We start from the raw sequence: 25,971 nt of genomic DNA, 5'->3' as shown, positions 1-25,971 counted from the left end.
GTCATCTAGCCTAATTTACTAGATGGATCGAAGTAAACCATGTAAAGCCAATTTTACCATAGTAAAATTGCTTTCACTGTGAGAAATTACTTAATAAACCACCTTTGTTAAGTAATTTATAGTTAAATCCATGAAGAATAATGAAATAAATCACTATTTATTTGACTTTCTTCTAGGAATAATTAATTAAACCATTTTTCAATTACTATTCCTTGTCATATCTGACTGAATCATGAAAAATAAACAGCTAAATCATTAATTATCTCATTTTTCTCTAAGAATAATTAATTAATCACTAATTAATTAGTATTCTTTCTCAAATTTGACTAAATCCCTTAGGAATAATTAAATAAATTATTATATGTTTATTATTCCTTAACTAATTCCTTGAGATGATAAATAAATCATTTATTTATTTATTATTTCTAAAAAAAAGTTTAAATACTTTTTCCCTCCTAAACAAATATAATAAAATACTCCAAGTGGTTATTCCAAGAATGGGGTTAATAATATTTTATTATTGCTCATTATTCGAGGATAACTCAATATTTTGTTATAAATAGAAGGGTTTTCCATTCATTATTCACTTTTGATTATTTTCATTGTTGCACTCATTGTTGTAACTCTGATTATTTTCATTGTCCACCACCACTTTTCTTCCATTTGAGTTCCCATTGAGCTCAAACATCTTATTTGTTGGGTTTACACATTATAAAGGAGAGAGACTCTACATAAGTTGAAGACATTTGAGGATAGCCAAGAACCCATCTCATAGAGGGGGACTGGTAACATTTATTTGTTCCCTTCACAAGTGTTATAATAAAACTATTCTTTGTATATCTAATTTCCATTAGATGATTGGAGTTATTACTATTTCTTTTTGTTTTTTAACTATGATTGTGGCATAGATAAGAATTTTGGCAAGTTTTGTTTCTATCAGTTGTTGCGGATCTACAATGTTTAGTAGGCATTTATATTGTTGAGATTGTTTGTCATCCAAAATCTTAAGTGGGTTCTTTTCGTACGCCTTTGAGAAGAAAACACTACAACAAAATTGACGACTCCACTGGGGATTTTCTGATTGTTTCCAATCACAAAATTGGCGATTCCACTAGTTTTATACTTCAGATCCAAAAACCTGGGTGACCTTCGGTTTTTAGCTTAGGGTTTCTTTTATTTTTTTCAGGTCTCTTAATGTTTCCTAGCTTTTTAACCCTAGATCTCTTAAGTTTTTGACTTCTGCAAGCTTTCTGGTCCTTTCCCCAAGTCACAAGAACCAGTCGCGACAAAGGCGGCAGTTTTTCCTGAGATTTTCCAACTGGGATCCACGGAGAAGAAATCACACTTTTTAGCCCAAAAAGTATGATATAGAGGCCAGAGCACACCTATTAGCCCAAAAAGTGCGATCCCACCTGAAAAACAGGTCAGTATCTGTGATTTTTGGATTTCCGAGTTTTTCTCAGATCTGTTTCTGGGTTTTGCAGAGATCTGTTTGTTGGGTTGTCTGACCTCTGTCTCATCCTGATTAAGCCTTGATCTACTCTGATTTACTCGTCGAAGTAGAATTTATCCCCCCTAGGGCTTCTAGTACGCTTCCACATTTATATGAGGAGTTTAGCTGAGTGAGTAGTTTGAGTTTCTGCAACGCTTTCAACCATACTTTCTAGATCTATACCCTTATGTTTAGATCTATAAAGATAGGTTGTCACCATCCATAGTTTCACATTACAACTTGTTTGGTCATTGGCCTTAGGGTCCCATCGGTTTCCCTAAGTGTTTTACCCATCTCCCTATCTTTTTGCAACGACCTTCCTCTCTGCTTTTTTGTTGTTGCTACACCACTTTCTAGTATCTTAGTTTCAATTGATCCCAGTCACACCGACATTTAGATCCCTTGATCATTTTAGTGTATTTTCCGTCGATTTAGCCACCAAACAGCACAGTGATTGTAAACCCAATTTGGGTGGGGTTTAGTTAATTGTTTTGTTGTTCATTGTTTTGATGTTAATTTATTTTCAGCAAGCTTTTTTCTTTTTTACAAACACGATCTGGGATTAATCAATAAATACACTTGCGCACACAAGCAAACCTTAAGTGAAGGGCGCTTGATTTACACCGCCAAGCCAAGACTTAACATAATAAATTTATCTCCCCTCATCGAGACAAAGACATATTGTTGATCTCGCTTCGTCATTTCCGTGTCACGTGTGTCTTACCACCATTGCACCACCAAGGCGTTTGTTGCGGAGACTATTAGGCCTTCACCCCAATTTTCACTTGGGCATATTACCCCTCCTTATCAGGTTCAAGTTCATAACCCTCCGAGTCCCCATACCAACTCTTCTCCTGGTTCTTTTGATTCCTCATCAGATTCTGAGCCTCCTTCACCGCATATCGTCAACATGTTTGGACCCATAGCTGGTGCAGGAACCCAACTTGGTGTTGGCTCTGATTTTATCCCGGTGGTCACATCAAGCGGAACAGTCTCAGGAACCATTCCGGCAACCCCCATGCTCCCCTTTATGTCTAGGTTAATTCTACCAAACTTTAGCCAGTTGATAAACGGCCCCATACACCACGATGCTAGTTGGCTTTCTATGCTGACTAAGCTTGCCTCAGACATCCCAAAGTTTGAGAGTTATGCTAGAGAGGATCCTACTAACCATGTTCGATCCTTCCACATGTGGTGTTTGTCCAACTCAATTTACCGATGACTCCATTCGTCTTCAGTTATTCTAACGCACGCTCACTGGAGACGCTGCAAAATGGTATGTAGACCAGCCCACCGCGTCTCATTCCGTTTTTGCAATGCTTGCTAAAGTGTTCCTCTCATATTTTCAGTTACATATTGGGTACGACATTGGTATGGAGCTATTGACCTCATTCCATCAGTCCTTCGCCACTTGCCTTTCCGACCATGTTCAAGAGTGGCACCGAAGGAGGAGCACATGATGTGCCCCGCCCTTCAAAGACTGTGTCTATCTAGATTGGTTTCTTAGGAGCCTTTTAGCACCCATTGGAAAAGATGTCGCGTCCCATTTTCCTCAAACTGACGAAGAAGCTCTCCAAACCGCTCTAAGATATGACCTGATTTATGCACAATCTGATTATGTCTATACCATCATTCCAGACCTCCCTCGTCATGGAAGTGCTAATGAACCGGGGGCATCTCACACCACCGACTGTATTGTTGGAACCCTTTAACACCCTTCGCCATATACTCGAAAAAGTTATGGCTATCTGTAGGGGGGCACCAGTTCCTCTAACACTCATGCTCCTCCTGCTAGCAACATGTTTTCAAATCCCCAGCTTGTCTACCAAACTATTGCTCCTTATGCACAACCGAGTGCTCCAGCCCCTCAAGAATTAGTGGCACAGCCTCCCATGCATCCTCATCCCCAACAGCCACCACTCCCTTAGGGTCAATTGTTTATGCAGCAGAGTGTGACCAATCCCCAAAATATGAAGAAAAAGAATAAGGGGAAGGGTAACAAGGGTAACCAAGGTAATCAAGGTAATCATCCTAGTGAACCCTAGGGGAACCAGCCTAACACTAACAACCAGCAACAGGGCAGCCAGCCCAAGCAGAACAAGGTTATTCATACAAACAAACCTTGTGCATGTTGTGGTGTACATGGCCATTATACACATGATTGTCCTCTCTTACCCCAGATGTGTCAAATGTGGGAAGCTCAAGCAGCTTCTAGAGGTCAACAATCGCCTCAGAATCCTACGCCATTTCAACCAGCAATGCTTACAAATCCTTTCCCTCAGCAAGGATTTGTAGCTACTCAACCTCAGCCAAGTCAAGAAGCCTATCCCCCCCAACCTTCTAGTCTTGGTGACTACCAGATCCTTATGATGAATTCTGATGAGGCTAATCCCTCCGATATCAACTTGCAAACTCGGTCGCGTCAATATGACAAGCCATCAACTTCGTCCACCACTGAGTCCAAAACCAAAGCATCTGCTGACCCTCTCACGACACCAAATGGTCTACTACAAATCCCTCAACCTAAAGTTGAGGCCATTCCTAAGATCCCTAAGGGACCATTACGTCATAATGCAGCTTCTAACTGAGCTTCCCATACATATAGTATAGTGGATGACTTGGCACAATCATCTGTGGCCATGTCAACACTGGAAGTACTCCAGTTGTGCCCATCCCAAAAGAAATATCTACTAACTGCCTTAGGCACAGTAGATCCTTCTGATGAGCATTTGATTGTCTTCCTTGTTGATACATTAGAACATCCCTAATTGCCTTCATCTGTTTTGTTCTAGATACCAGTTAGAATCTGTAATGCCATCGTCTCCCGATGCATTATTCACGAAGGTGCATCCACCTGTGTGATGTCTACTGCTATTTGGAAACAACTTAAGTCACTTGATTTTTCCCCCTCCACCATCACTTTGCGTGCTTGGGATGGACACTCCTCCTAGCCCCTTGGCATGTACCACAACTATCCAATGACCCTTGTAGGCAAGACTGTCCATGTCAACATTGAATTTATTGATGCCCCTTTGGATTACAACATTCTCTTAGGTCGTAGTTACACATATGCCATGTCATTCGTCACGTCTGCGGTGTTTCGTAAGATGTGCTTCCCCATGAAGGGAAGATCATTACCATCGATTAGTTGACTTACTACGAGCCAGCATTTGTGACCTCCCCCGAGTCCATTTTCTAGTCAATGTCAAATAAGAAGTTTTCACCTCCCCTCAACGGTGTTTCACCCGGAGTCTATGTTGAAAATGAAACAAGATGATGGATCTTAGTGGAAAGGAATCGCCTTCACTAAGTGGGCCCACAGGCTATTTTTGGCGCAAAGTCTATTTTTAGACTATGTCTATTTTTAGACATATGGATCATGGTCTATGAGTTGCAGGATGCTATTTGTGGATGATTGGTCATGTTGGTAAAAATAGATGGACTTCTATTTTTAGACATATGGGCGGTTTCTATTTCTAGACTGCCAGGCTAAAAATAGAACAGTGGAATATTATTAGCTCATAATAATATTTGGACTATAAACATTATCTTATCCTCTTGGAGCACTTCAGTTTGAGCTACATATGTGGCACATGCAGCTGTCAAAAGGAAATACACTTTTCTTGTGGGTCAGTTGAGCTATTGCATGATGGATTTCAGTTAGAACTCATGTGGTTGAGTTTGGTGGAGTTGATTGAGGAGTTGATGGAGTTGTGTTCAATTTGACTTGGTTAAACTAGTTGTATTTAGTCTAACTGCAGAATACACCAGTGATGAGTGATGTGAATTAATTGTTAATTAATTCACTAATTATTAACTCATAAATCAACTAAAGAATACATCAGTTAACTCAGTGCATGGACAGTTCAGTGGAGACAGGTGTTAGAGGTTGAGATTGCTATCAGTTGTGGCTATAGTTGTGCATGAGATCTTGCAAAATCAATGGATTGAGTAATGCCAATGAGGATTGCGTGGTTCAGCCAAGGAAATATGAGTTTCGATCAGCCATACTCATCTATTCTCATGCAGGATTGCGCAGTGGAGGCAGGCAAGCAATGGAGGAGATTTGAACCTGTGATTGATTCAGATCTGAGCTAGTTTGTGTGTAATAGGTGGAGATAGTACTGACTACTTGTGAGGAATATTGTACTATGTATTGTTACATGTTATCAATCATTATAATATACAGATACTGTGGGGTTTTCAGCTGTATGCTTTCCCCGGATTACATACTGTGTTAATGTGCGGATGTGATTGATGTTTTCATTGTTTTTAATTCCGCAAAATTGATGATCAACGTAGAGGAGGTTATGTATTATGCATGTATTCCGAAATAGTGTATAATTGGGATAATCTCTGTGAATAAGTGTCATATTATTCAAAATTTCTACATGGTATCAGAGCCAGGTTGATCATCAGATCTATTATTCAGAAAGTGATTACATTTTACTTCTTCAGGCAGAGTCTGTAATCGGGCCAAGTAGCCTCTGGATTCATCCTTCCTTTGGAAGGTGAGATATCTGGTAAAATCCCATACAGTCAATCTCTGTACGAGAAATACTTTTTTCTCACGAATTTTAGATCAGAAGCGGTTGAGTTTTGAGCTGTTGGAATTCGAATTTGCAGCAGTGCTTTCTTGGTGTCAAAGTTGAAATGTCTTTCAACGGATTGCAATTGGAGTATGCTCTTGAAGGAAACTCAAACTATATTGCATGGAAATACAGGATGGAGGCGGTGTTAGATGACAATGGGTTGAAGGAGTTCATAGATGCTGAGGTCCCAAAGCCTACTGATGCTGCTCATGTTGAGGTTTGGCAAAAGAAGACAGCAAAGTGTCGAAGGATTCTGTTGGAGGGTGTGAAGGATCACATTGTGTCCAGCCTGCATGGAAAGGATTCTCCATACTTGATGTGGAAAGCATTGACAAATCTATTCCAAAGCAAGAGCGATCAGAGGAAGTTGGTGCTCAAGGATAAACTCAAAAACATTAAGTGTGAGAATGGAGACAGTATGCCCAGGTATCTCACGAAGTTCACCCAATGCCGAATGAGCTGGGAAGTGTGGGGATGATTGTCGATGATGAGGACTTGGTGAGCTTGGCTCTCCTTGGTCTTCCGAAGAGTTGGCATTCCCATCAGGACTTTGTCAATGGTCGGGAGAAATTGCCAGGATGGGAGAGACTTTGGTCAGATCTTGTGCAAGAGGAGATCAGGCGGAATACCAGGGATGGATCTTCATCAAAGGCATCTGATGAAGAAAATTGTGCTTTGGAAACCAAAGCAAAGAAGTGGAAGGAGAAGGGTTCTCTTTCCGAATCCAGTTCTTCCAATGATGGGAAGAAGGTTGACAAATCGAAAGCGCGATGCTTTCATTGTCATGAGGTGGGCCATTATGCTACAAATTGTCCACGGAGGAAATCCAAGAAAGGATCCGGGGAAGGATCTAAAGGTGAGGCACTTGCTTCACAGTTTGAGTTGGATTTCACACTCTTTGCATGCATGGTTTCATCCATGGTGGGAAGTGGTTGGTTTCTTAACAGTGGAGCTTCTTTCCACATGAGTGGAGACAAGAGTTTGTTCAGTACTTTGGAGGAGAAAGATCTCGAGATACTCATAGCGATGGGTAATGATGAGAAGTATAGTGTCTCAGGTGTAGGCATGGTTATTTTTCAAAGGGAGCATGGAGCTTGCCTTACCTTAACCGATGTCAAGTATGTACCAGGACTGAAGAGAAACTTGGTGTCGATCGCGATGCTGGAAGATGGAGGCTATGATGTAGTCTTCAGTAAGGGAAAGGTTTTCCTTAGACACATCATCACTAGACAGGTGAAGCAGATTGGTTCACGGGTCAAGAACCTGTATGCTCTTGAGGTTCAATATGCATGCAAAGCCTTGAGTAGCGAGGCAACTGATGGAGACCTGGTGGTTGAGAGGGAGCGTATATTACCTCTCAACATGCAGAGCCAGAAGAAGTCTCAGATGATTGTGGAGGAGCCACGATTGGTGCAGCAGCTTCAGGAGGTTGTGGAGCAGCCACAACAAGGGAAGCTGAGAGGAGATCGAGTAGAGACATCTACTTATGCAGAGACCTCCAGTAGGGGGAAACTTCGAGCCAGGTGGGCAGAGGGATCACATGCAGCCATACCTTCAAGTAGGAGGTGGGGTGATGTGGAGTGATCGTCCCAAGGAGGAGGGGCAGGATCCTTGAGGTACCCAACCTCTTGGATGAGACCTTGCTACGGGAGCTCTGATGTGGAGTAGCAGGAACTGACTGATTGGGTAGAGACAGATGTAGATGGAACGGCAGAGAGAGCGACAGTGTTGGGAATCCCAAGACAGCGCATAGCTAGTAGGCTGCAGCAATGCAAGAGGCACAAGTGTTTTGCACAGTGCTAGGTGGCACAGAGAAGTGTGTAATGGTGCGAGATGCATGGAGATGTTGCAGTAGCACAGATGTCAGAGAGGGAGCACTTGTCAGTAGCAGGTAGAGCTTCAGCATCAGAGTATGTTCCTAGCCCAACAAAGTGGCCAGTTGGGAGTGTTTTTGTTCCAAGTGTTGTTGGAGCAAGTGGACCGAGAAAATGTGTTGCATGCAGAACATTCCAGAGTTGCAGGATAGGGGTTGCGGATAATCCATATCTTTTTGAGAGGGAATGTTGAAAATGCAACAAGATGATGGATCTTAGTGGAAAGGAGTCGTCTTCACTAAGTGGGCCCGCAGGCTATTTTTGGCGCAAAGTCTATTTTTAGACTATGTCTATTTTTATACATATGGATCATGGTCTATGAGTTGCAGGATGTTATTTGTGGATGATTGGTCATGTTGGTAAAAATATATGGACTTCTATTTTTAGACATATGGGCGGTTTCTATTTCTAGACTGCCAGGCTAAAAATAGAACAGCCGAATATTATTAGCTCATAATAATATTTGGACTATAAACATTATCTTATCCTCTTGGAGCACTTCAGTTTGAGCTACAGATGTGGCACACGCAGCGGTCAGAACGAAATGCGCTTTTCTTGTGGGTCAGTTGAGCTATTGCATGATGGACTTCAGTTAGAACTCATTTGGTTGAGTTTGGTGGAGTTGATTGAGGAGTTGATGGAGTTGTGTTCAGTTTGACTTGGTTAAACTAGTTGTATTTAGTCTAACTGCAGAATACACTAGTGATGAGTGATGTGAATTAATTGTTAATTAATTCACTAATTATTAACTCATAAAGCAACTAAAGAATACATCAGTTAACTCAGTGCATGGACAGTTCAGTGGAGACAGGTGTTAGAGGTTGAGATTGCTATCAGTTGTGACTATAGTTGTGCATGAGATCTTGCACAATCAATGGATTGAGTAATGCCAATGAGGATTGCGTGGTTCAGCCAAGGAAATATGAGTTTGGATCAGCCATACTCATCTATTCTCATGCAGGATTGCGCAGTGGAGGCAGGCAAGCAGCAGAGGAGATTTGAACCTGTGATTGATTCAGATCTGAGCTAGTTTGTGTGTAACAGGTGGAGATAGTACTGAGTACTTGTGAGGAGTATTGTACTATGTATTTTTACATGTGCTCAATCATTATAATATACAGATAGTGTGGGGTTTTCAGCTGTATGCTTTCCCCGGATTACATATTGTGTTAATGTGCGCATGCGATTGATGTTTTCATTGTTTTTAATTCCGCAAAATTGATGATCACCGTAGAGGAGGTTATGTATTATGCATGTATTCCGTAATAGTGTATAATCGGGATAATCTCTGTGAATAAGTGTCATATTATTCAAAATTTCTACAGTCTATAAAGATTCCTCATTGTTGGGTGTTTTCCCTAGTCCTCTCCCTCCCATATCAGAGCCTAACTCTATGAGTGTTTGCATGTTACAAGCGTCAAGGGCTGCTCTCAAGCAGTCTGGTACATCCAATAAACATCCAACTCCTCAGCACCCTGCTGTTTCCATCCCAGCTGAGCCCTCTAAATCCACCCCGCTAGGACCTCCTCTGTTTATGGGTGCCTCTCCTATGTTTCCACCAGGAGCTATTCCACCAGGACATTACCCTACAGGCCAGATACCTTTCTTACTCCCCCCTCCGAGAGTATTTTTTGTCCCTTCATGGCTTTAGTATGGTACATAGATCCCCCTGCAAGCATTCCACCTGGTCAGCTAAGAGCTTATCATGTTTTGACCCCGGTTCAACTGGTCCCTACGGCCCTTGCCGCTGCTTCAGTTCCATCACAACCTCAACAAGAACCCACTCTTGTTGCGAAAGCATCCAGACATGGGGAGAAAATCTAAGAGGAAAGAACCTAAGGACAAGTCTCCCCAAGCTCCTCCAGCCCCTAAGGCCCTAAAGCTATCACCTCTGTGTGCTTTGTGTAAAGTTGTTAGGCACGCCACCAATAATTGTCCTGAGCTTCCTCATCTCAAACCTTTGGTTCATGAAATGTTCCCTGAGTCAAATATCCCTGAATTCCATGTTAACTTGTCGGGTCCACCCAAGAAACTCAGAATGTTGCGCACAAATCACCCTTGTGCCTTGTGTGATCATCATGATCATTATTCCCACTATTGCCCTTATCTCGATGAATTTTGCGATTTCCTTTAAGCGCTTCATGAATACGAGGCCACTCATAGTGGAACCCCTACTCCTCTACCCGTGGATTCTGGTACCCCTAGTTAACCAGAATAGGGGGACTCTGGTCCCACCATCGTGATCCCTCCCCCCGATGTTGATATGACGGACACCACATGCATATCCTTTACCTGTCGTCATCCTTGAGTTCCTCACAGGCAAACCTTTCTGAGGTTTATGTGCTCGCTTCTATCTAACCCTTTTCGATAGAATCTTGGGTCGCAACAGCTATAGATCCTCCATCTACCAGCTCGTCATCTACCATTCAAGATGATGCGTATGTGAACCTTATTTCTTAGGTTGATGCACCAGGTAATGCCGCCGCATCATGTAGTCAGTCTTCCTCCCGTCCGCCCATCTTCCATTCTGATGACCACATCATGGAAACTATGTCTACCCCTTATTACCCTTACACTTAGGTAAGGGGGCATACTTTTGGAGGATTCTGAAGGCCATTTCCTTCCTAATTCTCCTAATGCACTCTACCTCAAGAAATTTTGCTCATATCATATCCCTTTGATTTGCATGTCTTTATTTTTGACATGAAGTTAGGTAGATTGAATTATCTCATCCGTTGTCTTTTGCACCTTTCATATGGATCCACCATCCACACCGTATATCAGTCATGCTGACGGTGCGAGTCGCTTCTCCCTGAATCTAGCCTTGATAGCCTAGTCCATTTTTACCCCCTTGCATACATTAGTCCTTTAGAATAGCGTGTGCATTGAATGTGCCACCAACAACCAAGCCAAATATGATGCAGTGATAGGTTTTTTAGTCGATGCCCTTGCTCATCGCATCCTTCATCTTCATGTTCATTTAGATTCCTTTCTACTTGTCATGCAATTGAATGGTGTGTATCATGTGCATAACCAAGTCCTATTTAGAAAATATTTATGAGTGAAGTTGTTGGTACCTAAATTTGAAACCATTAATTTCAGTCATGTTCCTAGAGACCAAAACCACTAGGTAGATACCATTGCAAATAACATTCTAGATTGGGATTTATCACATGTATACCACATAAGACAACCATAAACACAACACATGGTGAACCATCATCGTCATATAAAAATGCATAATCATATTGTGTATCACATAAAACATATAAGTGTTTGGAGTCCACCACTCTAAACACATCCAGTATGCCCATAATATATTGGGGGGCACATAGGCCCCTACATCTCCTTTGGAGGATCTCGTGCCAAGTTGGGCCAAGATGCTTGAATCCCTTTTTCGAGCACTCGGAACAAAATGGTGCTCCACAAACTCCTCCTGCTAGGGGGCATCATTCCCACCTTTGCATACCAAATTAGTCCCCTCCATCACATATGCTTGTGGGAAGTCTCCCATGTTTGGGGGCATGATGGTTTTCCCCTAACCATCTTCTCAATTAAGTCTTGGCCTAGATCCCACCGAATCTAGGTATGGTCGATTATCCTCCCATTCCTTGGATAGTTTGTCCTACCAGCCTCTCCAACGAGCCATATGCACATCGCATATCGTAGATGTTTGATACCATATCTTCAAACATTCTTCTCTATGTCCACATAGTCCCCATGTTTGACTTCGTGGGCGAGGATGATTCTAGACCTCCTCTAGTAGTTCATTCTCATTTTCCTCTTCCCTTAATTCTTCATCAGGAACCATCATTCCAAGAAGCATTAAGGCCATCTTTAGATAAGTAAGGCCACTTTCTTGAATGTCACAGATCCCAATTCTAATGGTTGGTTTGTCTGCTACGATCTCCACAAGGTTTAAGGTCTTTTCCTCCTCTCAAATTAGAGGGAAAACACCCTTTTATAGGAAAACCCACAATTTTTATGTCACGCATTGTGACCAAACCGTAGCTCCATTTGATGAACCATCAGCACCATTAGAAATATCTCATCGAGATCTATAATGGGTCTTCCTCAATTTTTGATGATTTGACACTTCACTAGGAAGTCATTTTTCCAAGAAGGGTTGCTTCGTTGCCTCTCAAAATCGAATTTCTTCATAAAGTGACACTTGTACTTTAAGGTCCAGCTCCTCTTAATACTTTTCATACCGCGTGTTGATTTTCATCATGAGTAACCATCATTTACTCATGTTTTGATGGTCCCCACCGGGCCTATTCTGTGTGGCAGTGTCATCAAGTCACCCTTGCTCACAGCATCTGCGATGAGTCACCCTTGCATCCATTGAGTCTGTTCCATGTCCCATTATATCATGTCACAGTATTCCATCCATATTCGTATATCGTTAATCCTGTGTTTCCCATTTTTGCCTCCAGTCATACTGTCCCCATCCCCTCCAGAATTGAGTTAGTCGCTGCCAGGTCAACCATGCACTTTATGCTCTGACAAGAGAAGTCATTTGTTTGTCCCTAAGTACCAATTTACTCATTATCCCTGGTGTCAGTCCATCAGTCACATTAATATTTTCCCTCGTGCCTTAGTTGAGGATCCTCATTGCATCACCTATCGCGGCCCTATTCTGTTGACATCAACTCATTTATTCTAGAAGAATGGCCTAGAGGGCAGTGTATCTTGGTTCCAGCTTCCATTTTTGTTTAGCGCTTCAGATCGAGCAGAAGGTCTCATTATTCCTTTGACTCAGTCGTTTCATGTTCGTGATTCCTACACTTGATGGTCCAGTGATGCAACATATTGTACCAGTGATTTCTGGGTGTGTGTGAGATGTTTCAGACCTCATGAGGGGGTGGCCCTTCAGGTAGCCCCCCACATGCCCAAATACATTTCCATTATGCTACAGCCTTAGATGCAGTTCTGCGGATTTTATGGGTTTGGTTCCTACAGATTGCAGTGTTCATAGCATGCACGTCTCCTTTAGATGATCCATTCAGTTTTGCAGAGCCCTTCCCTGTTCAACAGGCCTTCTCTGATTGTTCTACCCTCCCTCTTAGCCATTTTTTGAGGGAAGGGTCATTGTATCTCATGTACTCAGATATTATTGTATTCAGTCCTGGTTCATGTTTTTCCAGGTGCATTATGTATATGTGTTGGGTCCCTATAATACTAGTGATTACCCCATTACTATTGTAGTTATACCCCTTATTAATATTGTTGTGCCCCTATTACCCCCATATTGTTATTATTGTGCCCCATAGAATCCCTCTATTGTTATTTTTGTGGCTTTATATTATTATTGTTAGGTCGGCTGGATTATATTGTGACTCCTTAGACTCCTATATATAGAAAGGAGGTTTTGTCATTTGAATCATCCAAAAATTGTTCATTTATGTAATGTAAAGGAGGTTTCCCCCTCGAAGAGGCTGAAATCTAAGGCGTTGATCTATCTTTTCTATCTTTTCTTGAGATGGTTTCATAACATTTTGTATCAAAGCTTTGGATTCTAGGGTTTCGTTGCTTCAAACAGGTCATCGTGGAATTTTCGCTATAACTTTTTTCTGTGACGTTTCAGAAGTCGCAAACAAAACCCATTTGAGAAGAAATCGCGCTAAACCTTGGGTCCGAATTTCAGAGCTTTTTGCGCTATATTTGCGGAGATATGATCTAAGGAAGTTGGTCTTTTTGCAGACTCCTGAATTACATTCAAAACAGGTGACCTAGGGAAAATCTTCATAACTTTCTCTCTGGGGATCGGATTGAAATTTCGTAAGAAGGTACAGAAAGATGACAGACTTTAGTTTCTTGTATGCATTTTTCATATCCAAAGGTCGAAACAGTGACTCGTGGCACGTCGCACAAGTTCGCTCTACTGAACTAGTCTATAATCAAGTCATTGTGGGAGATTTTGCATAACTCTTCCTTGGAGAATCCAATTTGAGTCAGACTTGTGACATTGGAAAGAGGACATAGAGGGATACTACAGGTCACAAATTCAGAACTAGATGATTGGAAGGTACAGAGATACATCAGAGGCAATATCGAGCTCCTACAAAGTGAAAAAAGGTGTGTAGATTTTCTTAAATTTTTGCTTAAGCTTGGTTTGAAAATTTATTTTGAAGGAATTCAAAGGGCATAGTAGAGCATTATTATCGGTAACTGATGCCCCGAGGAAAGAAAATTCAAACACCTAGTAAGGAACCTGAAAGCTCTAGCATGACTCATGAAGAAGAGGAAGAAATGTAACATGATATATCAAAATTACAAGACCAAGTGCAACAATTGTCCCTTACACAAAAAGGAACAGAATCTAAGATGGATGGTTTAAAGAAAGGTGTAGAAGCTAAGATGGACTGTTTAAAGAAAGGCGTAGAAGCTAAGATGATTGACGTGGAAGCTAAGATGGATGATTTGAAGACAGACATGGACGAATTGAAGATAAATGTGAATAAGTTGCTACAAGAAATGGGCACTAAGGGTGAAAGGGTACTAAAGGAAACTCATGATGAGAATAAAAAAAAATGTTAATCATGATTCCATAGATGCTAATGTTGGATCGAAGACTCACCATATTCCAAAAATCGATATGAGGAAGTTTGATGGCAAGGATCCTGCCACATGGATATTACAGATGGAGCAATTCTTCGATCTCAATAATGTGCAAAACACACAAAAGGTACGTATGGCAACTTTATATTTGGAACCAAATCAGTTTGTATGGTATCAATGGCTTTGCTCTCGTAAACAATTTATCACTTGGGCAATTTTTACGGAAGAATTGATAGCACATTATGAGGATACAAAAAGCAACACTTTTTTTAGCCAATTGATAAGTCTCAAACAAAAGGGTTCAATAATGGAGCACATTGAGGAGTTTCAAAAATTGAACATAAGGGTAAAAGATATTCCAGAGGAGCATAGGATTGATGTGTTCATAGGGTCTTTAAAGGATAATATCCAACATGATGTTCGCCTTTGGGAACCTGATTCATTAGAGAAGGCATTCAGGTTAGCAAGAAAAATGGAAAGCAAAATTATGGCAACCAGGAAGCATACCACTCACAACTATAAAGACGGAAGTGTTGTTGCCCCTAGTCTTCCACAACCTATAAGGTTGACACCACAACAATTGGAAGAAAAAAGAGCAAAAGGGCTTTGTTACAGTTGTGATAGCAAATACACTAAAGGTCATAAGTGTGCTGAGAAGAAATTATTCTACATAGATTGTGAAGAGGAAGAAGAAAAGGAGCAAGAAAGGTCAAAAGAAGAGGATATACTCCAGGAACAAAGCCTAGATGAAGAACAAATAAATCCAACCATATCTTGTAATGCATTGGCGGGAATTACCACTCCTCAAACCATCAAGATAGAAGGACAAATCAAGAAGAAAAAGGTAATAGTGTTGATTGATTCAGGAAGCACCCACAATTTTATTCATTGTAAGGTAGCAAAAGAATTGAATTGCTTCCTATATCCAGCACCAGAGTGTCAAGTGATGATTGCAAATGGAGGAACAATAAATTGCTCTGGAAAGTGCCATAATATCAAGCTATCCATGGGAGAATATGTATTGACTAGCCCAATGCTTTCCATTCCAATGGGAGGTGCTGATGTTGTACTAGGAGTCCAATGGCTACAATCCTTGGGTACAATAGCTTTTAATTTTCAAGAACTTTTCATGAAATTTTCTACGGAAGGAAAGGAAGTTGAATTAAGGGGTATTGCAGGGAAACCAGGAAAGATAATCAGCTCTAATGGTATGACAAAGCTTCTAAAAAAGGAGCAAAGAGGTGTAATTGCACAATTATGTTCGCTAGATGTTTCCACATCGGAATCATCTATTTCTCCAGATCTCCAAAAAGTCCTGGACAATCATTCCAAGGTATTTGAGACTCCCAAAGGTCTCCCACCTATGCGTGATCATGATCATGCTATTCATCTGATTCCAGGAAGTGTTCCTCCAAACATCAGGCCGTACAGATATCCCTATGTCCAAAAGAGTGAAATTGAACGTATGGTTGCAGAAATGCTAGAGGCTGGTATAATTCAACCGAGTCAAAGTTCTTTCTCTGCTCCAGTAGTATTGGTGCACAAGAAGGATGGATCATGGCGCATGTGTCCAGATTATAGGGAGCTCAACAAGCTCACTATTAAAGATAAGTTCCCCATTCCTGTCATTGATGAATTACTGGATGAATTGCATGGATCAATTTACTTCACCAAGTTGGATCTTCGTTCAGGATATCATCAAATCAGAATGAAGATTGAAGACATTCCGAAAACAACATTTAGAACTCATGAGGGTCATTATGAATTTTTGGTCATGCCTTTTGGCCTTACCAATGCACCTTCAACATTTCAAGGTTTGATGAATTCAATTTTCAAACCATTCCTTAGAAAATTTGTGTTAGTATTTTTTGATGATATACTAATCTACAGCAAGTCTTGGAAGGATCATGTTGAACATGTTGACAGGGTGCTACAACTATTGGAGGAGAAACAATTATATGCAAAAAGATCCAAATGTTTCTTTGGAGTCCAGGAGGTGGAATATTTGGGTCATATTGTATCTCATGAAGGAGTTAAGGTAGACCCTAGCAAAATTAAAGCCATTAAGGAATGGAAAATCCCCACATCCATAAAGCATCTGCGAGGATTTCTCGGGTTGACAGGGTATTATCGCAAGTTTGTTAAGAATTATGGGAGAATAGCAGCACCTCTAACAACATTATTGAAGAAAGATGCATTTTCATGGACTCCGGAAGCAACAAAGGCCTTTGAACATCTTAAAGAGGCAATGTGCCAAGCACCGGTCTTAGCTACACCGGACTTCACAAAAAATTTATTGTGGAATGTGATGCTTCAGGAAATGGAATTGGTGTTGTTCTAATGCAAGATGAAAGACCCATTGCTTTTGAAAGTCGTCCAATCAAGGGAAAGTTTTTAAGCAAAGCTATTTATGAGAAGGAAATGTTGGCAATACTCCATGCACTTAAGAAATGGCGACCCTACCTAATGGGAAGACACTTCAAGGTAAAAATGGATCATGATAGCCTTAAATACTTTTTAGAACAAAGATTATCCTCTGAAGAGCAAAAAAGTGGGTCACAAAGATGTTGGGTTATGACTTTGAAATCATCTACAAAAAAGGGAAGCAAAATGTGGTGGCAGATGCACTCTCAAGAAAGGATGAGGATGTGGAAGCATTGTTGTGCGCCATTTCTATTATCCAACCAGATTGGATAAACAAAGCAAGGGAGGAATGGAAGAATGACGAAGAAGTGTGGGCACTTATTCAAAAGTTACAACAAGATTCCAGTACGTCTGATACATTTAGCTGGAAAAATGATTCATTATGGTACAAAGATCACTTATACCTTTGTAAGAATTCCCAGCTAAAACAAAAGATTCTTATGGAATTGCACACTTCTCCCTTAGGAGGGCACTCAGGATTTTTAAAAACTTACCACAGGGTTAAGAAGGAACTTTTTTGGGATGGTCTTAAATCAGATATTCAAAAGTTTGTGGCGGAATGTTTGGTTTGCCAACAAAATAAAGTTGAAACAATTAAGACACCAGGTCTATTACAACCTTTATCCATTCCAAGCCAACGTTGGGAGGAGGTTTCAATGGATTTTATCACAGGTTTACCCAAGTCTGAGGGAAAAAGTGTCATCATGGTGGTAGTTGATAGACTTACCAAGTATGCACACTTTTGTGCATTATCACATCCATTTAAATCCAATACAGTTTTTTAGCGCTCAAATCTGCCTCAGGCTGAGGAAGGCAAAACTCAAGGGCACATCAAACCAAGCTCAGTCTCGTAGCTAGCCCTACGAGGACAGGAGAGGGCTCTCTCCGGGTCTATCTCAGCAAAAGGTCTTCAAAGGGGCTGAGATGACTCAAAATTAACACTGATTTTAGGTTAGTAAAGGGATAGTAAAGTTGATTTAGATTTTTGAGTTTTTTGTTGGAGAAACGGGAAAACCAATTTTGGGTCCGGGGATAAGGTCAGATCTTTGCAGAATTCGAGTTGGGGTGAGGTAGGCAGTAGTCTTGATGCTTTTGATCAGGTGTATGGATGGATCAGAACGACAAGGAGCTGAAGAGGGCAAAGGAGAACATGGATCCTCTCCAAACTGATGAAAACATGTAAAACTAAACAAATTTAAAGGAAGAGCACTGTAAACAATGAATTCAACCTCATTTACTCATTCATTTAGTTTCAGAAGCATAAGAAGGGAATGGCATACATTTCAACATGAATAAACTTACAATAACTGAGAGATAACACCATCAAGAACTGAAAGCCATAAGAATCCCAACAGGTGCTGCAAAACCTCTAATCTCTCCTTAGCCAAAATATGAAAAATATGTACAATAGTGTGCCAAAATATTCCCAAGAGTCCAACCCTTGCTACTGACTGAAAATTTACATCATATAGACCAAGCTAACCCATTCCCTAACCTCTAGGGGTCGAGCTCCTCCTTCTAGGAGCAGTTTGAACCAATTCTAAACAAGGAACTGAAATCTAGGTAGTCAAACAACTAACCCCTATATGCTAGGAAACTGATTCATTACATTAAATTTTTCCTATTTTGTGAATGAATCATCTAGAATAAGGTAAATAAGTGCCAAGTTACCTCATACACATCAAATTACATCAAGATGGGTCAAAAATCACATCAAGAAGTGAAACTGGTGAAAACTGGCCGAATTCCTGAGCTGGAGGATGAAAATTTGACCAAAAACCTCTATGCGTAGCGCCCTGATCTCTATGCGTAGCACACCTTTCAGCCTGTTTTTGGGGCACTTACCGACATAGAAATCAAGCTCACAATAGCTGGTTGGAAAGCCCTGGATGTCTGCTATCCAGCCCAAGTGGAATTTCCCAATTTGGAGCTCATTTGCCCCCTCAAAATTGCATTCTCCCAGAAGTACTTCCTGCTGTTGCAAAAGGTGGCAGCAAGGTGGTTTTCATGGTGTTTTTGGGCCTTTTGATCATCCAGAACTTGATGAAATGCTTCGGCAATAACTGAGCATGCATAAATTACCATGACAAACCCAAAAATATAAATTTTTCCTCCAGCAAGTGTCCCAATCATAAGTGAGCGCGTCGACGCGCTACTCGTATAGCTGAAAAATCTGTTTTGGGACCAAAAAATTTCAAAATGACAAAAATTTCTCCAAATTTGCTCAAATTTGGAGTGAAGACCCTCCATCATGTATCATTCCCAGCCAGCGAAGCCTCGGCCAAAATCCGGAGTGGATCAGGTGTTTCACGGCGCTTCAGTGTCCTCCTGGTGTATGCAGTTCAGTGGTGCAATCTCTGTCTTGGTTGTATGATGTGTTGTTGTCCGCCTCCATGATGTTGCAAAGTCTATGTTGGCTTAAATGAGATGAAGAATGAGGATTTGGTGCTTTTGTTTCAAATTCCAAATGTGGGAGGAACTGTGGGAAATAGGGTCGTGTGAATAGTGGACTGCAAGAGAGTAGGGTTTGTGTTTTTCAACATTCATACTCTTACAACCGATCTTCAAACAACTCCAAACACTGACCAAAGATAATAGCAAGATGATTTAAACTTACAGGAGGCAAAGGAGACTAAGAGAATTTGAATTTTGAAGATCAGTGGCAAAAAATTTTGTGTTCTGGCCCAATGCGTAGCGCTCCTTATATGCGTAGCGCCAGTGTTATTTTACAAAGGCAGGGGAAGCTATATGCGTAGCGCCATTTTGCAGGAGGCTTTTGGAGGCCTTCCCGGTGTCCAAATTGGGCACAGGATAGCTCGTTGGAAAGGTATTTGAGTCTACTTTCCAAAAAAATTGGAATTTTTCAATTTTGAGTTCATTTTCCTTGTCAAAAATCAAATCTCCCAAGACTGGTCAAAATGTGCCAAATGAGGCTGCCTCAAGGCAGAGTGCTGTTGCAGTCAACTTTTGAATGCCTTCCTCAACTCCAAATTGAGCTCATGATAGCTCATTGGAAATATATTTTTGTCTAGTTATCCTTTGACTCATCAAGAAAGTTATTTGGCCAACCAAGCTAGGAGAAAAATTGATTTTCCCAAGGTCACTTCAGAGGTGCATCAATTCTCCCGAGGCGATTGTATTTTTGACATTTCTCCAAGACCATTATACCTGTGTAAAAAGTGAAGGAGGTTTTTCTTCTTTGGCATGTTGTGAACGAAAACCTCTCTAAGTTTACCAAAATTCATCTTTTATTGCTTTGAAACATCATTTGAGTGAAACCTATCCCGATGTGTGAAACAAGGGATTTTGTCAAAATAAAGCGAAATGAAGGGGATAAGGGGCTTCTAAATTCTTGGGGAAATTTTTGGAAGTAGGGAGGGATGTTAGGAAGTAGGGGAAAATGGAATCTCAGAGATCGAGTGAGAGGAAGGGGTCCAAAAGGGCAAAACACAGGCCTAGCCTAAAAAATTGCCAAGTTGTGGCAAGAAACTAGGGTTTGTGGAAAAATGAGGAATTTGGGGAATCTCAGTGATGGTAAGTATTTAATAAGGTACATTAATGATAGGGGAAGGTGTATGAACATCAGGATACAAATTTTGCCGATGATTTGACCATCCAAGAGAAATTACCTCCAAAACCCCAGGAGAGGGAAATGGACCTTACCAAGGCACAACTGAAGCATGAATAAGCTGTAAAATGACCCAATGGAACTTGACATGATGATAACAACCATATGAATGATGATAGAATCAGCTGAATAGTGACATAGACTGACATTTGGGCAACTTTGAAAAGAGTGAAAGCAAACCCTAGACCTAATGCCTAGTGACCAAATTTTGCTTGAAGACTCTTTGAAATGACAAAATTGACCTTGACACCTTAAAATCACTTTGTAAGAGCATATTTGATCACTGGAGGAAGGCTACAAAGGCTGACACTAACACAGTTTCTACTGCATTTATGGAAACAATTCAAAAGCTACATGGAAACCCAAAGATTATTGTAAGTAACAGAGATCCCATTTTCACTGGAAATTTTTGGACAGAATTATTTTCTTGTCTTGGTACTCAGTTAGCTCATAGCTCATCTTATCATCCTCAATCTGATGGGCAAACTGAGATAGTAAACAAATGTTTGGAAGGATATCTTCGTTGCTTTGTATCTGATAAATAGACACAATGGGTCAAATGGTTGCCTCTGGCTGAATGGTGGTATAACACTTCCTTCCATACAGCAACAAAAATGACCCCATTTATGGCACTTTATGGGTATCAAGCACCATCCATCACATCATATTTAAGAGAAAATTCTAAGGTTCAGGTAGTGGAACATCACATCGAACATCAACAACAAGTCCTCCAACTCTTAAAGGATAACCTCGTGTTGGCACAGAATAGAATGAAACAACAGGTAGATCAACATCACAGTGAAATAAGTTTTGATGTAGGTGATTGGGTATTCCTATGGCTACAACCATATAAGCAAATGTCCCTCAAGCAAGCTAAGAAGGATAATAAATTATCACCAAAGTATTATGGTCCGTACAAGGTGTTGCAAAAGATTGGTACTATGGCATACAAATTGGAGCTTCCTGCAGCTTCTCGATTGCACCCAGTTTTCCATGTTTCATGTTTAAAGAAGGTTATAGGTGACAAGCTCCCAGTTCAAACAATATTGCCAGAACTTGACGAGGAAGGAAAAATTATATTGGAACCGGAAGCAGTCACAGAAACAAGAACTCGACAACTACGAAATCGTTCAATTTCAGAGTATATTATCAAATGGAAGAACTTATCCGCTGAAGACTCCACATGGGAGGATGAGAATTTTATGCAGAAGTATCCAGAACTACTCAAGCGTTGAGGACAACACTTTTTTGAAGGAGAGGGGCATGTTGGGTCCCTATAATACTAGTGATTACCCCATTACTATTGTAGTTATACCCCTTATTAATATTGTTGTGCCCCTATTACCCCCATATTGTTATTACTGTGCTCCATAGAATCCCTCTATTATTATTTTTGTGGCTTTATATTATTATTGTTAGGTCAGCTGGATTATATTGTGACTCCTTAGACTCCTATATATAGAAAGGAGGTCTTGTCATTTGAATCATCCAAGAATTGTTCATTTATGTAATGTAAAGGAGGTTGCCCCCTCGAAGAGGCTGAAATCTAAGGCGTTGATCTATCTTTTCTATCTTTTCTTGAGCTGGTTTCATAACAATATGGGACACATTATATTATTTTCTGGCCCTGTTATCCCATCGTGGCATGTACCATTCAGCATGTACTTCATTGCTCAGTTTTATGTTTCTGGGAAAACCATTATGTTTTTACTAAGTTATCTAGGTGGGTATGGGTATGCCTTCCCGGCCTCATTGAGGTCTATTACCACACCATAAAAGGATACTTGCATTAGTCTCGCCCCCTCTGTCCCTATCCTCTTTCACTTTAGCTTTATTAGTCTCTCTCTCTCTCTCTGACTCCCTTGTGTTCTCTAGTGATTGTCTCTTTACAACATACTTTGGTCATATGTTTTGCTTCTAACACTCATACGTTGGAGGGCAATCTACGATCACCAAAAAATTGATTATCTAGCCTAATTTACTAGATGGATCGAAGTACACCATGTAAAGCCAATTTTACCATAGTAAAATTGCTTTCACTGTGAGAAATTATTTAATAAACCACCTTTGTTAAGTAATTTATAGTTAAACCCATGAAAAAATTTAAATAAATCACTATTTATTTGATTTTCTTCTAGGAATAATTAATTAAACCATTGTTCAATTATTATTCCTTGTCATATTTGACCCAATCATGAAAATAAACAGATAAATCATTAATTATCTTATTTTTCTCTAAGAATAATTAATTAATTAATATTCTTTGTCAAATTTGACTAAATCCCTTGGGAATAATTAAATAAATCATTATTTGTTTATTATTCCTTAACTAATTCCTTGAGATAATAAATAAATCATTTATTTATTTATTATTTCTAAATAAAAGTTTAAATATTTTTTCCCTCCTAAACAAATATAATAAAATATTCCAAGTGGTTATTCCAAGAATGGAGTTAATAACAATTTATTATTGCTCATTATTCGAGGATCACTCAATATTTTTTTATAAATAGAAGGGTTTTCCATCCATTATTCGCTTTTGATTATTTTCATTGTTGCACTCGTTGTAACTCTAATTATGTTCATTGTCCACCACCACTTTTCTTCCATTTGAGTTCCCATTGAGCTCAAACATTTTATTTGTTGGATTTGCACATTATGTACTAAGTTATACAGGATACCAGAGGTAGCCCCACCTACCTCCATCTCTTTGATCTCTGCTAAGTAATGCAGTAAGGTCATCTCCTAGACTTAATTTTTTTTCTTTCTGATTCACTCTCAAAGTAAGGGGAAGGTCGTAGCCACATCCATGTTCCGCGGGAAGGGTTCCTCCAAATAGCAGAAGCAAGTGGATACAGTCATGGAAGAATACAGGGATATCTTCTCCTCACCCACAGGGGTACCCTTGCATTGTCAGGTCAAGCATTCAATTGATCTGACTCCCGGAGCACCTCTACCCAACGGGCTGATATATCGTTGCTCCATTCTGGAAAATGAAGAGATCAAGCAGAAAATCTAGGAGTTGTTGCAGAAAGGGAACATCCAACCAAATTCCTCACCTTGTGGGAGCCTGATTGTACTTGTACAGAAGAAGGATGGGACCCGGAGGCTCTGCATTGATTATCAGGCACTAAACAAAATCACTGTAAGGAACAAGTATCCAATCCCACAGATTGATGACCTGTTGGACCAACTCAAGGGGTCTGAGTATTTCAGCAAGATCGATCTGAAGTTTGGTTATCACCAGGTTCCAATAAAGCCCATAGATGTATGTAAGACCACCCTTAAATCCAAGGAAGGCCTTTTTAAATGGTTGGTTATGCCCTTCAGGTTGACAAATGTCAATGCTACTTTTATCAGGTTAATGGATGACATATTGTGTCCCTTCACCAACTCATTCGTGGTGGTTTATCTAGACGACATCCTCATCTTCAACAAGAGTTGGGAAGAACACTTGCAACACATTCAGTAGGTCCTTCAAACACTTCGGCAACACAAATTGTGCGCCAACTTGGAGAAATGCACCTTTGGCATGAGCTAAGTCTAATACTTGGGTTACATCATAGATGAGCGTGGTGTGCATGTGGACTTGACCAAGATCCAAGTCATTCGGGATTGGCCACCTCTGACTACTCTAACGGAGCTTCACAAATTTTTAGGCCCTGCAAATTTCTATCATAGGTTTGTGTTGGGATTCTCCCATATGACTTGGCCTTTGAGTCAGATTACTAAGGGCGGGGTGAAAGAAAAACTTTCTAGGTCTGGGTCCCAACAAAAGGTGTTCAATGAGTTGAAGCACTGCCTCTTCTCTGCACCGATAATCACACTGCCAAACCTGCAACAGCCATTGGAAATCAAGACAGACGTCTTAGACTATGCTATTGGTGCAGTCATCACCCAACACGGGCATCAAGTGGCCTATCATAGTGAGACATTTTTTGATACAATTTGGAAGTACCCCACCTATGATTAAGAGATGTATTCCATCTTGCAGGCTTCCCAACAATGGAAGTGCAACATTCAAGGGAAGGAGATGGTCATCAACACCGAACACCGACCTCTTCATTTTATACAGAAATAAGAGAGTTGTCGAACGATCACTATCAGAAGTGGTCTAACTATCTTCAACAATTCCACTTGAACATTAAAAACAAAGATGGTAGCACCAATCATGTTGTAGACTACCTCAGTCGACCCCTAGTTGTAGCACTAACTACTGTTATCAACTCTTGTGATCACGAGACCTCTTGATGGCTGCAACTATACAAAAATGATCTAGAGTTCGCATCGACATACAAGATGCTAGTACATGGCAAGCAAGTTCTTGATTTCCACCTCCAAGACGCATTATTATGCTACATGGGCCACCTTTGTGTTCCTTCAAGCGAGCGTGCCAATATGATTTGGGAGGCACACTACAGTCGGGTCACATGACACTTTGGTGTGGAGAAAATTGTGGTTGTACTACAAAAGTACTTTTATTGGCCCAAACTCCGACTAGATATTGGGAAATATATCAGATCCTACACTACCTGCGTCATTGCCAATCCAAAAAAAAAGAAGCAAGGTATGTAAACTCCTATGCCTACTCCCATCCATCTATGGGAATCCATCTCCATGGACTATATGTCTAGCCTCCCTTCTACCAAGCATGGTAATGACTGTATATTTTGGTCGTGGACATATTTTATAAGATGGCTATATTGGCGGGCTACAAGAAGAGTATCACAACAAAGGACATTGCCAAAATCTTCTTTGAATGAGTATGGGTACATTTTTGGATCCCGAAGACCATTATATCAGATCAGGATAGAAGGTTCCTGAGCACATTCTGGTCAATCCTATAAACCAAGATCACCAAATCGACTGCCTTCCATCCCCAGATTGATGGTCAAATGAAGGTCGACAATAGGATGATAGTTCACATACTCCTCATGTACAACTCAAAGCATCCTAGAACCTTGAATGAGGGTTTTCCATATGTGCAACACAGTTATAATAGATCTCTCCATAGCTCGACTGATCGCAGTCCCTTTCAAGTGGGTCTAGGATTTCAACCATTATGTCTGATTGATGTTGTCATGCCTCACGCGACTACTTAGACAAAATCCACACATGTACTATCTGAGGCTGATAAAGCGACTCGATTTATTGAATGCATCCAACACATTCGCTAGCAGGTTCATGACATCCTGGAAAATTCAAATGCCAATTACAAGTAGCGACATAATCAACATTGGGTGCCACACAAGTTTTAGGTGGGCGACGAACTCTAGTTGCATTTGCAAAAATAACGCCTTAACGGAGCCCATCGGAAGCTTATACCACTCCGATATGGTCCTTACACCATTACCAAGGTTGTGGGAGACAATTCTTTTGAGCTCAGGATTCCCCCATTTC

Source organism: Pinus tabuliformis, chromosome 5_1 (assembly GCF_031772625.1).
Source record: "Pinus tabuliformis cultivar Carrire ecotype Pingquan chromosome 5_1, CPIR1, whole genome shotgun sequence".
NCBI classification, from domain to species: Eukaryota; Viridiplantae; Streptophyta; class Pinopsida; order Pinales; family Pinaceae; genus Pinus; species Pinus tabuliformis.
This window is presented reverse-complemented; position numbering follows the sequence as displayed.